The sequence below is a fragment of the Saccopteryx leptura genome, chromosome 2 (genome assembly GCF_036850995.1).
Source record: "Saccopteryx leptura isolate mSacLep1 chromosome 2, mSacLep1_pri_phased_curated, whole genome shotgun sequence".
Classification (NCBI taxonomy): domain Eukaryota; kingdom Metazoa; phylum Chordata; class Mammalia; order Chiroptera; family Emballonuridae; genus Saccopteryx; species Saccopteryx leptura.
Window position 1 is genome coordinate 211,881,853 of NC_089504.1, and position 15,751 is coordinate 211,897,603.

Genomic DNA, 15,751 nt, shown 5'->3' on the forward strand with positions numbered 1-15,751 from the left:
AAGGACCATCTCTTTTTTAGGTCCCATCTCAGAGAACAAAAATCTTCCTTAGAGGCTCCAGGTAGACTTCCCCATATATCGTATTTGCTGGAATTATGTCTTAGTCCCATTTGTGACAATTCTCAGATTTATGTAATGATTATAGGAGAAATGTATTTATTTATACTTTAGTTATTTCCTTTGGGAAGGTTGGTAAATATTCACATTGCCCAATGATGTATTGTAAAGTAGTTTCATTCTAACAATTCACAAGTTTGAGAAAACTGTTTCCTTATGATTTCTCTCTGTCCTTATTCAGTAAGTAAATTTGTGGAAAACCTGTTGTATGGCCAATAGTCGCAGCCATTATAGCCACCAGGCAGGTGCAGATTCACATTAGATTCGGATAGACAGTAGAGAAACAGCGGAGCTGAAAACTGGTGGTCCACCCTTCTTATTTCTAGCTTCACACCCCACCAGTGAGTAAACACAAACACACAGAGGGCTCCCAAACCCACTCCTAAACCCAGCTCTCACAAAGCTATTGACACATCCGAGTTTTCCTAGAATCAAAGGCCTCCACTAGCTCAGTCACCTCTAGTTACCCTTCTCCTTCTCTCTGCACAAACTCTGCACAAACTGGCTTCTCCTTCAGCACCTGGCCATCTTGGCTACCTTCTCTCCTTTCTCTTCTCTCTTAAAACTTTTTTGGCAGGAAAACTCCTCTGCCAGCATACATTAGCATAACGAAGTCACTTCCCAAGCAGGAAGGTAATTAGCTGTTTCACCTGGCAGTGGACATTTTTAACAATAAAAGTGAGCAAAATCAAATAACAAAAATTTTACAAACTTATTTGCCCAACAACTATTACTTTTAAATAAGGGCAGCATTTTTCAATAAATTGCATCACTCTTAATTACTATTAAGACAGGTGTGATCTTCTAGGCCTGGAAGTGTTGCTTCCAGATCACTAATACTTTTTAATGTCCTATCATTTTAGAATATTTTAAACACATGTGGGGCATTTTCAGAGAGGTTCTTTATATTTGAGCAAACTTCTGCTGATATCTGGGGTGTGGTTTTAAGTCATTGACAGGAATAATTAATCAGGTCATCCACTTTAAGAAGCTGGTTTCTTATTGTCCCAAAATAAAACAAACTTGCTTGCACACAAGAATATACTAATACTGACAAAATATATTTTTAAAGATTTGCTCTGATAAATATAGAAAATACAATCAAGTGCTGTGAATTACTATTAAAATATAATTATGGTAATATAATATGTTAGAGCTTGACATTTACTGTACTTTTAACATGTTCATTCAATTTTTTTCTATTTTAGTTCATTATAATGATCTCACTTTTAGTTGTGATACAGATCTTATTTTATGTATTATCTTGATTTTTACAAATCATCCCTGAGAAGAAGCTATAAAGGAATTAGAAATTGGAGAGAGTTGAGAATTCTAATCCAGGTAGTCTTTTATAAATTGAGTGTTATTGGATACTTCCAAATAAACATGAGGTTACTACTTTTCATAACTTGAGGAAAGAACTATCTTTTCTACTTTACTTATTATTCTTATTTATTACATATTAATCATAATTTCTTTTTTGAAAAGTTAATACCACTATTTATATTTAGAAACCACTAATTATATGTAGTAAACCTTTTTTTAGAATAATTTTTTTTTTCTTGAAATTACTGCCACTTGATCTTTTAAAAATATTATTGGTCTCTGTTTTTTGAGGAGCTGTTAAGTCATGAAGATATGAGAGCAGCCAAACAGGAGGGCTGATATGCAGGAATTACCAGAAAATACCATGAAAGAGTCAGGAAGAAGAAACTGCACAATGGTAAGGTTTTTTGTCAAAGTCCCAGCTTCAGTCCAGCCCCACCTGAAGCTCCCAGTGTAAATGACACAGCAGCTTTTGCTCATCCTTAGGGGATGAACACCTCCTCTTTTTCTTGGACTAATCAGTTATTGGCTACGGAGTTGTGAAGAGGAAATTGGGGAAGGTAAACTTCCAGGCACCTCTGGCCATGAGAGGTCCAGGGCTCAGAGGAGGTACCAGTGGAAGTCTTTGAAGAATGTTGCCAGAGGCAAGTCTTCAGTTAAAGCACATAAAGGTTGGAGTAAATATCGTGGGGGTCTAGGTTAAATATCAACAGTATTCAATTTGGGAATAAATCCTGAAAGAAGGATTTATGTGTATTTTCAGATTGGCCAGCCTACAGCATCCTTCTTAAACCATGACAATTAAATTTGACCCAGGGCAAGTAAATCTGATCACCAAATAGCTTGGGTCCACTTTCTGCAGTTAACCCCTAAGATTAAATGGATTCTTTTTGCATTTAGCAAAACTGTGTTTCCCCCACCCACAGAATTTATGTTAATAGAATTGTTTTAAGAAATTCCAAACATGAAGGAGGTGCTAAAATAAGGGTGTTTAAAGTTAGGGTTTCACATGTGAAAATAAGAGTTTGAGAAGTAATTTAAACATAATACTAATTATATCAGATTTTTTTTTTTAGTTTGTTCATTATTAGCTCAAATATTTTGGCACAGATGCAGCATGGAATCTTTGTGATGTCTTACAGAAGGAACTAAATTTACTTGAGCATAAACATTTTAAAATTTCTGAAATTAGAAAGAAAGAGACATTTAAAAAAAACTATGCAAGTGTGGTCAAATGTCACTATGTAATAAATAAATATGGATTCTATTTTACAATATAGTATTATTTTCAAAAGTTTAGCATTAACATGAAATCTATTAAAGATGATGCCAAGCAGCAGGTATTAAAAAAAAAGATAAGTATTCAATATGTATTTAGTTTTGGAATGTTGTGTTAAATGCATTTATGTATGTAAAAGATTTAATGGAATGTTAACCAGAGTTTAGTCTCATTTCACATACCCTTCCTTCCCTTTGTCTTCTCAAATGGTATTAGCAATATTAATTAATGGCTATTTTTTAGAAAATATCTATTAGCATTGTTCAATTAAGATAAGTCCTTACCCTTTCACTCTGTGCCCACTATCTCTGTGCAATGACACACATTACCTAAAATTCTCTGGTGTGAAAAATAGTGTCATAAGCTTAGCAATAATGTGATCATTTTTAGTCACAGGGCTATAATTCTTAAAGAAACTATATAATTCCAAACTGGGACTGTTGTCCTCGAGGTGCTCCTGACCACTGCTCTGGAGTGCCGCCAGCAGCTTCTGGAAAGCTGCCTGCCTTGAGCCACCTCCACCCTGTCTTTCCTCTTCAGCCTTCCTGTGCCAAGCCACATCCACTTTCTGGCAACTGTTCTGACCCTTGATGCCAATTCTGTGGTCTTCACTCCTTCTCCTTTATCCATTCTATTGTTTCATACTCTTTGAGGATTACCTTGATTGTTATAGTTCCAACATTAAGGTAGAGTTCATTCTCTTTTGATATCATTGGTAACAAAAATTTACTGATGCATCTTTATTAGACCATGAGTTTTCTTCTGTTCAAAGGTTATGGCCTTTCCCATGAAATCCTGTGATCAAGCCACTGCTTAGGACAAAAAGGGGACATGTGTTATTTCATAGGTGGCTCAACATTCTCCTGTTATATACTTTTCAAACTCTTTCTTTTAGACCAAGTACATTTTCATTTTGGCATCCATTATTCAATTAGAACCTATCCCTTAAGACGCTCCTTTGTCTAGAAGCAAATCTCTAGCGTTCTCCAAACCTCCAGAGTTATAGAGCACTGCCAGGAGTAGAGACTTCCTTCTCAGACACATGCAGAGCGGGTGGAGTAGCCCACCCTGAGGAGCCAGTGGGAGGTCTGAGAGCCTGACTGCAGGTTCATGAAAGGACCCTTTCTTTTCACAAGATGGAAAACAGCTATATTGATGTGAGAGGAGTGTGGGAGACAAAACAAAATTTATTTCCTGTTTTTCATTTAAAGTGGAAACAATACTATTGGTCAGTTGCTTATTATCCAATGTGCTAATTATCTTAATATATATACATATATGTTTAAATCTGAATGATGTATTCACCACCCATGTGCTGGATAGTTGCTTCTGTTTAGATGCATTCTTTGGCCAAGTTCAATTGTAAATTATGTGCATGATTTAAAATGAGCTCTAGAGCAGCCCAAAGATATTCCCAAATACACATTCAGTAGTTCCATTAATGCAGCTGATTGGATGAGGCTTTGAAAAGCCTGCTGGATGGCCCCAAAGCTCCCTGAATTATCATCATCGCTTTAAATATCATGTCAAGGTCCTTGGTTCAGCTGTCACTTATTCTGTCTAAATGGCATTTGTGATACAAATTTCTCCTACATGCAAGTGTGTTTTGGGAACAGTATTTTTAAAAAGTAAAATGCATTAATAAATCAGAGTTTATTTTTTAACTGTATGAAGTATTTTGTTCATATGAGCCATTCACAATCGCCATTTAGCACAGACTTGGCTTGAGGATGTTCTTCTGAAGAATCACTTCAAATATATAAAATCCCATCTTTCTACTACTACATGATCGATTTTTTTTTTTTACAGCCTTATCAACAAATTGTCACAACTGAGAAGCCTAAAGAGACATGACAAGTAAATGTAATGTAGTTTCCTGGATGGGATCCTAGAATAGAAAAATGACATTAGGTGAAATTTAAGGAAATCTGAATAATAATGTATCAGTACTGGTTGATTAATTGTTTCAAATATGCCATACTAATGTAAAGTGCTAATAATAAATGGAAAGGGAATATGAGGTATATGAGAATACTCTGTGCTATCTTGTGATTGTCCTGTAAATCTTAAACTATTTTAAACTGTTTAAAAGAAAAGGTTATTTTAAAACAATGCCTCACAACCAAAGTCAGTTGCAGTATCTAAGCAGTGTCATTTGCACAGATTGATTGCAAAAAGAGCCCTACTTCTTTATCTCCATCTGTATCTGCATTTGCAATCTGCCTTTACTGCTCTTCTCATCATGAGGAGAATTTTTTTATACTTCTGAAATTCGCATTGACCTGGTGACATGCTTTGCATAGTAGAATGTGGCAGAAGTGACAGAGGCCAATTTCTGGTCTAGGTCTGTGTGCTTCCTTTAATCCTCTCCCTTAAACCTTTGTCCTCAATATTTTAGAGGATGAGAAGCCCTGGACATGTGAGAGAGTCCAGCCAGGATCAGCAAAGCCACCTAGCTGACCTGAAGCTCACCATAGATGACTGAGTGACCACTGAGTGGGTGTGCAGCCCAAGCTGCCGCCTAACCGAGACCTGTAAACCAGTGATCCCTAACCCCTGGGCCACAGACCGGTACCAGTCCGTGGGCCATTTGGTACCACTCCGCAGAGAAAGAATAAATAACTTACATTATTTCCATTTTATTTATATTTAAGTCTGAACGATGTTTTATTTTTTTAAAAATGACCAGATTCCCTCTGTTACATCCATCTAAGACTCACTCTTGACACTTGTCTTGGTCACGTGATACATTTATCCATCCCACCCTAAAAGCTGGTCCCTGAAAATATTTTCTAACATTAAACTGGTCTGTGGCCCAAAAAAGTTTGAGGACCACTGCTGTAAACAATCATAAATAGCCTGACCTATGGTGGTGCCGTGGATAAAGCGTCAACCTGGAAACGCTGAGGTTGCCGGTTCAAAACCCTGGGCTTGCCTGGCAAGGCACATATGGGAATTGATGCTTCCTGCTCCTCCCCCCTTCTCTCTCTCTCTCTCTCTCTCTCTCTTCCCTCTCTATAATGAATAAATAAAATCTTAAAAAAAAACAATTATAAATATGCTTCAAACGACTAAGTTTTAACTGCAACATTACTTCTATGTCACTGATATTGTACCAATAAAGAATTAAGTTAATCCATATCTACCTTATAAGTAATAAAATATTTAAGTCAAATAAAATTGCTTCATGTGTTAACATGATGCACTTGGAATAAATGATCATTTTCCTATTACATCCTGTCCTAATGTTCTCTAATCAGTCTTTCATTAAAAATAAATATGTCATGGCGTTGAGTTTCTGCATCATAGGTTCCTTTTTTAATAATAAAGTTAATGCCAATGTCCCAAGAAAAGTTATCATAAACCATATTGTTAATAATGATTATCTCTTTTGAGCCTCCTTTCTTGACATAATTCTTTACAGTTAATAAAAATGGCTCTTTTGTAGCTATTTACCTATGACCCAAACCTTTTTTTTATCCGAACTTTCATTGAAAATTATAGGTGTGAAAGTAGCACAGTTATATCATCAACTCCAAATCCTGTCTTGCGCAGAACTAACAGTGTATTCTTCAGGTATATTACTGTACTGTCTCTATGAAACTTTATGGTACTCAGTTCTACAGGGAGGACTATGAGAGCTACTACCTAATAGATATTTTATGAAGATTAAATGACGTGTCAGGCTTAGTACAGTGGTTCTCAAACTTTCTGAAGTCGGGGAGCACTTAAAATCCTACAAACAATTGTAGGCACACTATATACCAATTTCTGAGAAATATGTTATAATAATTAAGTCAAATATTAAAGAAAAAATATAAAGTCCAAGCATGCTTTTATAGTAATTAAATGAAATAAATATGACAAAATTAAATTTATTCTGACATTAAAAAATATTTTTATGTTACATTTTTTGAGTTCTGCTTTTTAGAATTCATGAAAAAGAGAGGTTAAAAAAATAAAAAAAACAACAAAAAAGTTATCTTTTTATATATATAGATACATTCTTAGTAAGATTTAGTAAATTTGGCAGGTCCCAGCGCAAATGTGTTAAGTTTTTTCATTCTTCTGTTTATGAGAAACATGACCCTCATGTGTCCTAGCGATTTCTTCAATGTTTGGGCATATATTTGAAAGGCAAACTCTCATTTCCTTATCAATACATTGAAGAATTCCTCTCTTTTTACTCTTAATTGTGTTGAGTGCAGAAAACCCTGACCATACATATCATCTTAACTTTACACCAAAAAAAGGATAAAAGAAACTGGCCTCCAGTCTTTCCGGGGAACATGGGGTAGTGTAAACAATCCAGCACCACAGCTTAACAGCCTTTTGCAACCTAATCAGGCAAGTGAGGTGGGGGTTGGGCAGATTGTCAGTTTATAGCCAACTCCCACACCTCTGTCCCTGAAAAATCTAAACTCCAAAAACCTTGTTGGTTTTTTGGTCCCCAACAGGCACATATTTCTCTGGAATACCATGGGGCGCACCTGGAAATCTTCTAGGGTGCATCAGTGTGCTCTGGCGCACACTTTGAGAACTACTGGTTTAGTAAGTTATATAGATTATGACAATCACTCGATAAAATTGTTATTTCTCCGTGGGGCAAAAAATTAGAAAATTCTTGCAATACCTCTGCTGATATTTTACTTTAATATGTTTTTGTTACAAAATGTATTTATAAAAATATTGGCATATTCTTGTATTTGGAGAATTAAATTTTTGCTTGCTGTTATAAAATTAGTTTAAGTGTTGATGAAGAAGTTACTCAAAAAAGGATGAAATGTTAAGAAGAAGAAAAAGAAAGAATAAAAAAGTGTCAAGATGAGAGAAGTTTTGAGAGTGGTTGCCATGATATGCATATGAGGGGGCTAAGTGCTTTATCTACCTCATCCTCTGGAAGTCTCTCCAGCACCTTTGTGACATAGGTATATTTAATATCTTTTTAAAAGTTGCAAAAAAAATATGACTAAGAAAGTTCCAATAAATTGCCCAGGGACCAAAGATAATAAGTGGTGGAACCAGAAAGCAAACCCAACTGTGCCCAACTGAGAGCCAAGGGCTCCCCTAGCACCTTGCCTCATTCTCTGTATTCACCCTAGAGTCTTCCATATAAAACATGTGTCCAGTGTATATATCAGTCCTTGAATCATACCATAGATTTTGTTACGATGACAGTAAAAATGGGCCCTTATCCTGCATGCCTATCTTCAGATAATATATTCATATCATTCAGATATACCATGGTGGTCCATAATGGGAGTTACTTTGTGATAATCAAATTACTTCGCTAAACAGATCAGATGTTATGGATGTTAATTCTGCCCCCCATCTAATTAATATTCAGCTATTTCCTGAATCCTAGTCTTGTTGTTGCTCCTGAATTATATAAAACAACTTTGCTATATCATTTTCCCTTTTGCTACTAGATTTTAAGACAAAAGTTAGTGAAAGTTTACTAAGAATATTTTTATTTTTTAGCAGGCCAGGAATAAGATTGTTAACATATTTTGTAGCTTGGACTTCACTCTTTAAAACATGTAGTTTGAAAACAAACTAAGGGATTTCAGAACAAAGTTATTTAATATGTCCACACTCTATTTTATCATTTACAACGTAAGTATATCATAGCGTGTCTTGAACTCTGCAATTCTCCACTTTCTTCTCCCTGGAGAAGAGAGAGATCTCCTTGCACAACCATTCCAGATGAGAATGTAAATATTAGAGAGCAGAGCATCTGTTTCATGCATTGGAAGACTTCTATCAAGCCTACAAATAAGATCCCCATTAGTTTCATTAAATCCTGAAAAGTGAATGAGCTTCTTTATGTCTTTATGTCAAACATGAAGAAAATATAATTTCCAGAAGTATGGTAGGGAATGTTGATGTAGTCTTGGGACAGAAACAGCTCATAGGTTTCCTATCTGTGCCATTGGCTCTAAATTTTTTCTTTGGGACAAAACTTAGAAGTCAAAAGTTAGATTCTCTCTTCTGCCTTGAAATTCTTTTTATAACAAGATGGACATGGTTATTAGCAATTCATGTAGAATATGAGTGTGTGGGGGTTCAGAATGAGTCTCCCCTAGATGTGCCAACCTGGCATGCTGATTATTTGGAGCTGAAAACAAGGCTGACAAAGCTCAGCCTTCTTCTTCACTACCTAAAATAACTTAAGATAGAAGACCTGCTCTAGGAAGGGAGATACCAACACAGGTAACTATCATTTAATCTGAACCAGGTGTGAGAGACAGGAAGGAACCTAGCAAACCTCCTCCTTGGTTCCACTCTTTCAAGATGGCCCAGCAAACATTTCTTTACTAAACATTAACTTTTTAATCCCCTTGTAAATTTGCCTTACTTTCTTTTGAAGTCTCAAATTCATGTTTTCCTTTCTAAGTCCAAAATGACACATATACTACATTTTGCTTTATTGTTTTTGGAATTTTCATGCTTATGTGAATTTCCCTTGTGCACGTGTTAAAACTTGATTTTCTCCTGTTAATCTGCTCTATGTTCTTTCAATTATTCAAACATTTAAAAGAACTAAAGAATACGAGAAAAGTTACCCCATCCTCAACAACTGTGTGTGTACATATGTATAAATGTTTTATTGTATAATTATCTTATGATTAAAGAAGCATTAATGACCTAATAAGGTTGAAGAATAGTAAAAAAAATATTTTTCATCACAAAAATCTTACTAAAGTAGATACATTATACTTTAAATATTTAAATGTGAATTTTGTCTAAAAGATTTAGAAAATCCCTGGAAAATAATCTCCAAAGTAGAACAAAATAAGTAGAATAACTTTGCAAATATTCTCATCTCTTTATTTTTCTGTATTTTGTCCATATTTTAATAGATTTGTATGGTTAAAAAAGTGGAGTTTAAAATGCTTTGGCCTCGATTCATGTTTTATTAACCAGAATAGTACAATTTTTATCCTAGTCCCTGAATAAATAAATAGTAACAAACTTAAAATCTATACTTGGAGACTACTATTAAGATTTGGATAACATTTCCTGCATTTCTGGCATAATAAGTATATTTGTGTGAGAAAGTTCAGAACTGATCAGACCCACCAAAGATAAAGTCATATTTAGTTTCTCTTCATGTGTAAAAAAAAATCCCATATCACTTCTTTATGGATCCAAGCTATCTGTTGATTGTTATTTTGACATTTATGATTTAACAATGAGAAACACTGACTCCAGGATTCCAGGTCCCCAAGAAATCTTTAGAAGGATGCTTCATTTTTAGTTTATTGTTACTTAAGCTGCTGGTGCTTACTACTTGGGAGCCCCTAGAAGTACTAAACAGAGGTATGGATTCCAAAGAAGGTACACTATATGGTCACCTGCTTAGATTCCTCCTAAATAGAAAGGGAGACAGAGTCACCTCCACCCCATCAAAACAGGACATATTTATTTTACACTCACTCTTCACTATTACTTATTTGATTAATGAATTAACATTATTTTACAGAAGACACATACATGGTTTCATTGGTTGGGTGGATTTTTCTATCCTCTGCTCTCTCCATGTTTCTGGAACATTTGGATCTGCACAATATCAAAGAAGAGTTATTTTTAGTACCACTTAAGATTTGGAAAAAATAGCATTTTCTGGTGATTCAAATCATATAATGTTCAGCCTATGTTGTATTTTAATTCCATAGTTATATTGCATAAGGATACTCAAATATTGTCTTTATTGACTATATTTTGCCAATTCTTTCTTAGGTAATAGCTAATTTTTATTATAAAATAACACACCTGCTATGAAAATGCCACTAAACACCTAGTGATTAAAGATGACTACCAGTTGAAATAATTATGAGTATTTGGAAGACAACAGAGAAAAAAGTAAAGCTACGTGCCAGAAACAGATATATTCACTGGTCAGTGTAAATACCATGGATTTGTGCTGAGTTTATTAGTTCCAAGAAGAAAAGGCAAGTCTCCAGTTTTTTTATATTGAAACTGAGCTATATTTAAGTCAATTATTAGTTAAAGACCAAGTCCTCAGATACAACTATTTATAGGTTATGAAGCAATTATGAGAAATACTAGGATTTATAGAAAGTGTCCATGTTCCATGAAATGGTACCCCTTGAAATAGCTCTGGGAGGTTAGGCACATAATTCCCTTCACATATGGTGCATTTTTTATGCATCAAAATTTTAGTACACCAGATACAAATGGAGTTAGCTTGCATTAACATGGCTCCTTAAATATTATTACTCAACATTACCATATGATAAAACTAATCTCCCTTTTTACTGAGCATATGTGCATTATTCTCCGGAAAGCAGCTGTGACTAATTCTGTCATATCTAAGAGTAACTCCCACCTGTCAAGTGTCTTTGGATCTATTTATTCCTTCATAATTAGAACTTTCTATTGGTTGATTATTATTATTTTTTTGCTATTTAAAGGAAGCCATAGTTGTGCCTTTATAAAACCTAAATTATTAAAATTACAGTTTTAAAGTGTTATTATTATAATAATTTTGTACCCACCAGATGCTTTTTTAAGAAAAATAATGACATTTTATACAAATCTGAATGTGTAAATGTATGTATATGCAGGTATGTATGTTCATTTTTTTTTTTTTTTTTTTGCATTTTTCTGAAGCTGGAAACAGGGAGAGACAGTCAGACAGACTCCCGCATGCGCCCGACCGGGATCCACCCGGCACGCCCACCAGGGGCAACGCTCTGCCCACCAGGGGGCGATGCTCTGCCCATCCTGGGCATCGCCATGTTGCGACCAGAGCCACTCTAGCGCCTGAGGCAGAGGCCACAGAGCCATCCCCAGCGCCCGGGCCATCTTTGCTCCAATGGAGCCTTGGCTGCAGGAGGGGAAGAGAGAGACAGAGAGGAAGGTGCGGCGGAGGGGTGGAGAAGCAAATGGGCGCTTCTCTTGTGTGCCCTGGCCGGGAATCGAACCCGGGTCCTCCGCACGCTAGGCCGACGCTCTACCGCTGAGCCAACCGGCCAGGGCCTGTATGTTCATATTTTTAAATTGGCATGCAAATATATTATTTAAAAAGTACTTAAACCCATCTGTTACCATTATTATGATACATTTAAAAACAAAATAAAATATTTAAATTATGCAAAAAAGAAATAAAATCAAAATTGAAAAGAAATTTAAGTTATTTCTATTTTCAAATGACATGACACTATATGTAATTAGTAATCTTATAATTAAAAACCTGTTATAACTAATATATTAGTCTAGTAACTCTTCTATGCAAAATCAACATCAAAAGATTAGCTGTGTTTCTATACACTAACAAGAAATAATCCAAAACCAAAATTTATAAAACAATACATTTTTTTCATTCATGATAACAAAAAATATAATAAGCTTAAGGAATAAATTTAAGCAGAAAGATAAAAGATTTGTATATTAAAAACTATAAAATATTGATAAAAGCAGTTAGACATTAATAAATGGAAAGACATTCTGTGTTCATGGATTAAAAGGCTTAATATTGTTAAAATGTCCATACTACCCAGAGCTATCTACAGATATAATACTATGCCTATCAAAATCCCAAAGGCATTTTTTATAAGAAAAGAAAAAATAATCTTAAAACTTGTGAAAGGATCAAACAAACCAAAATGATACTGAGAAAGCAAAAAATATCACACTTTCTTATTTTAAAAATATCACATGTAAAATCTCCTGTTTGTTTCACTCATTCTCATCTCAAGCAGTTATCATCTTTTGATGAGGCTTCTTAGTCAGCCTTCTCAGAACTCTGTACCTTTTCTTGATCTTGAGATCTTAGGTGGAAGTCGAGAAGAAATGAGAAAATGGAGAACAATATGGGATACTAAAAGGATGTTTGGGGTAGACAAAGAAATATATTTTGAAGTGTCCCTCTATAAGTAAACAAACTTTAGATAATTACTGCCTGATCAATGGAGTTTAATTGGGATCTGGCCCCTATCTCACCCACCACTGCTACTTGGGACACTTTATTATAATTTGTCATGTAATAATGTATGATCAAATTCTCCAAATAGTTGTCATTCAAGGGTAGGCTTGAGTACCTTTCCTAAACCTTTTCTTAAGAAAATCATTAATGTAAGTAATTAACTTCTGTAACTAGTACAGACACTCCATAGATACTTAATGAATGTACTGAATGAATAATTTACTTATGTACTAATGAGTTTGTTTGGAATTATTGCAAGCCCTATAGAAAACATGAATGAAATAGAACAAGCCTTGACTAACCCAATGGAGTTTGACTCACAAATATTGTAGCTTGATACAATCCTTAAAAATCTCATTGGGGTAAAAAAAAATCCTGTGGTAATTTTATTTTTACATTCTTTGGAAAAAGAACAAATGATAACTAAGAAATATAAGAAACTGATTTTGAAAAGTATAACAAAATATTTTTAATAGTTATATGATTTATTATTTTAATAAGAAAATATGTCTAAACAGCAAACTTTTTATTTTAAAATAGTGCCTTTTAAACTTTAAAATAATTAATAATTTTTATACATGTCTTTTTAATATACTACAAGTTGTCTAGTCCATATTCATGCATAAGTCATCACTGACAAAGTGACATAAAATAAGAATGAAGAAACATTAATGGCATCTCTCTATTAACAATATAGATAAAGCTGATTCAATTTTGATCATTAATTCAAACATATTTTTAAGTCAATGTATTTGAAGTATATAGGTAAAAAAATATGTTGACTTAAATGTATAGTATTATGCACTATAGGTTTTAGGGCTGACTAAACAACCCATGGAAATCAAAATTGTTTCTATTGAAAACAAACTTGGCCCTGGTCAGTGACTCAGTGAATAGATCATTGGCTTGGTGTATGAACGTCCAGGGTTCAATTCCTAATCAGAGCATACAGAAGTGACCATCGGCTTCTCTCTCCCTCCCTTTCCCCCTTCTCTCCCTCTCCCCCCTCTCAGCCAGTGGCTCAATTTGTTCAAGCATGGGCCCGGGCCCTAAGGGTGGGTAGGTTGGTCTAAGCACATTGGCCTCAGGCACTAAAAATAGCTGGGTACTTGGACATAGGCCCAAGGAAGGGTTACTGGGTGGATCCTGGTTGGGGCACATGTTGGAGTTTGTCTCACTATCTCCCCTCCTTCTCACCTTAAAAAAAAAAAGTGAAAGAAAACAAACTCTACCAAAAGGAAAGGAGGCTGGCAGGGTTATAAGAGGGTATAGGGAAGATAAATGGTGATGGAAGAAGATTTGACTTTGGGTGGTGAACACACAATATAGTATATAATTGATATATTATAGAATTGTACACATGAAACCTATATAATTTTATTAATTAATGTCATCCCAATAAATTTAATAAAAGGAAAACAAAATCTCCATTACTTATAATGCAAAAGCAAAAATTATTGCAATTGTTATTCACTCCAGGCAACACTGAGGACAGCAAATGGCCCTTCTAGAATGGAGAATTCCAAATATTTCTTTCCTACACAAAAACTAAAACTGTGTGGTCTTTGGAGCATTTTAGTGGACTGCAATTAAGTATCTAGCAACCTCCAGTAATGTATTAAATTTAGTTAAGAGAACTAGAATTTAAAATTCCTTAATAGATAAATATAAGAGCTTTTAGTCATCTGTCCAACCAAAAGCCTATTGAACTGTTTACAGGGAGGGCTTTCTCATCCCGCTGCTTCTCATACTCTGAAAAGAGCTTGATGAAAAAGACAGAGTGATGGCCCTGGCTGGTTGGCTCAGTGGTAGAGTGTTGGCCCAGCATGTGGAAGTCCTGGGTTTGATTCCTGGCAAGGGCACACAGGAGAAGCATCCATCTGCTTCTACACCCTTCCCCTTCTTCTTTCTTTCTGTTTCTCTTCCCCTCCCACAGCCAAGGCTCCACTGGAGCAAAGATGGCCCAGGTACTGAGGATGACTCCACAGCCTCTGCCTCAGGTGCTAGAATGGCTCTGGTTGAGGCGAAACGCCCCAGATGGGCCGAGCATCTCCCCCTAGTGGGCTTGGCTGGTGGATCCCGGTCGGACACAAGCAGGAGTCTTTCTGCCTCCCTGCTTCTCACTTCAGAAAAATATACACACTCAAAAAGAAGACAGTGATAATGTTCACTGGGTATGATTTATATGTCAGTAATAATACCCAGGAGTTTTCTGTTGAAGTTTCAGAGTAGTAGATATAAAAAAAAATTTTTTTCAGTGTTGAAGGAAATCAGTAAGATGTTTTATCGCTAGTACTGTGGCTGAGCAAATCTATCTTTCCTTGGTAGTGAGGCATCAAAACACAGTATATTCCTCTGGCTATCTCTTTAGAAATAAAAATAATGCACAAAGGAACTAAAAAAAGGAAAGGCAAGAAAAGGGCATTCAGACCTTCTTTTCGTGGTCACACATGGTGAAGCTATGGAAGGGTACCTCCCTGGGCAGAGAAAATGATTAAGGTCAGTTACCAACTTGCAATGGGACCCACAGCTGCCAGGGAGTGGCTGAAGACTTACTGCTTTGAGCAAAGTATATGTCACAATCTGGAAAGGAAACAAAGGTCCCTACTTATAAGGAAACAGAGAGGGATGATCTGAGGTGAAAAGTTCAAAATAATATCCTTGGATGGTTCTCTAAAGAATATTAAGCAATCTCTGAATAAAACGATTCATATTCCTCCCCTCCCCCCTTGGTGATTGTCAAGTATCCATGTGTTTAAATATCACTGGAAGTAGCTTATTAAAATACAGGCACTGATATTTTAAGTCCTGCACAGTTCTCGTAGTAGCATCCGAACTGACTTTTCTAAGTGTGGATGAACCACACTTTAAGAAACATTACTGCCCATCCCTACCCTTTTTCCTTCCCTTGCAGAGGAAACTGAAGCCATCAGAGTCAAGTTTCCTTCCATATAAGTATTGGCATCTCAGCCATCTGTTCTTCCTGACTTTTGGCTTTAACCAGTGCAGTATAGCCTTTGGCTTATCCAAGGCTGATCCCCTTTCCTTTCTCCCATCCATTCTTGTTTCCACAGGGT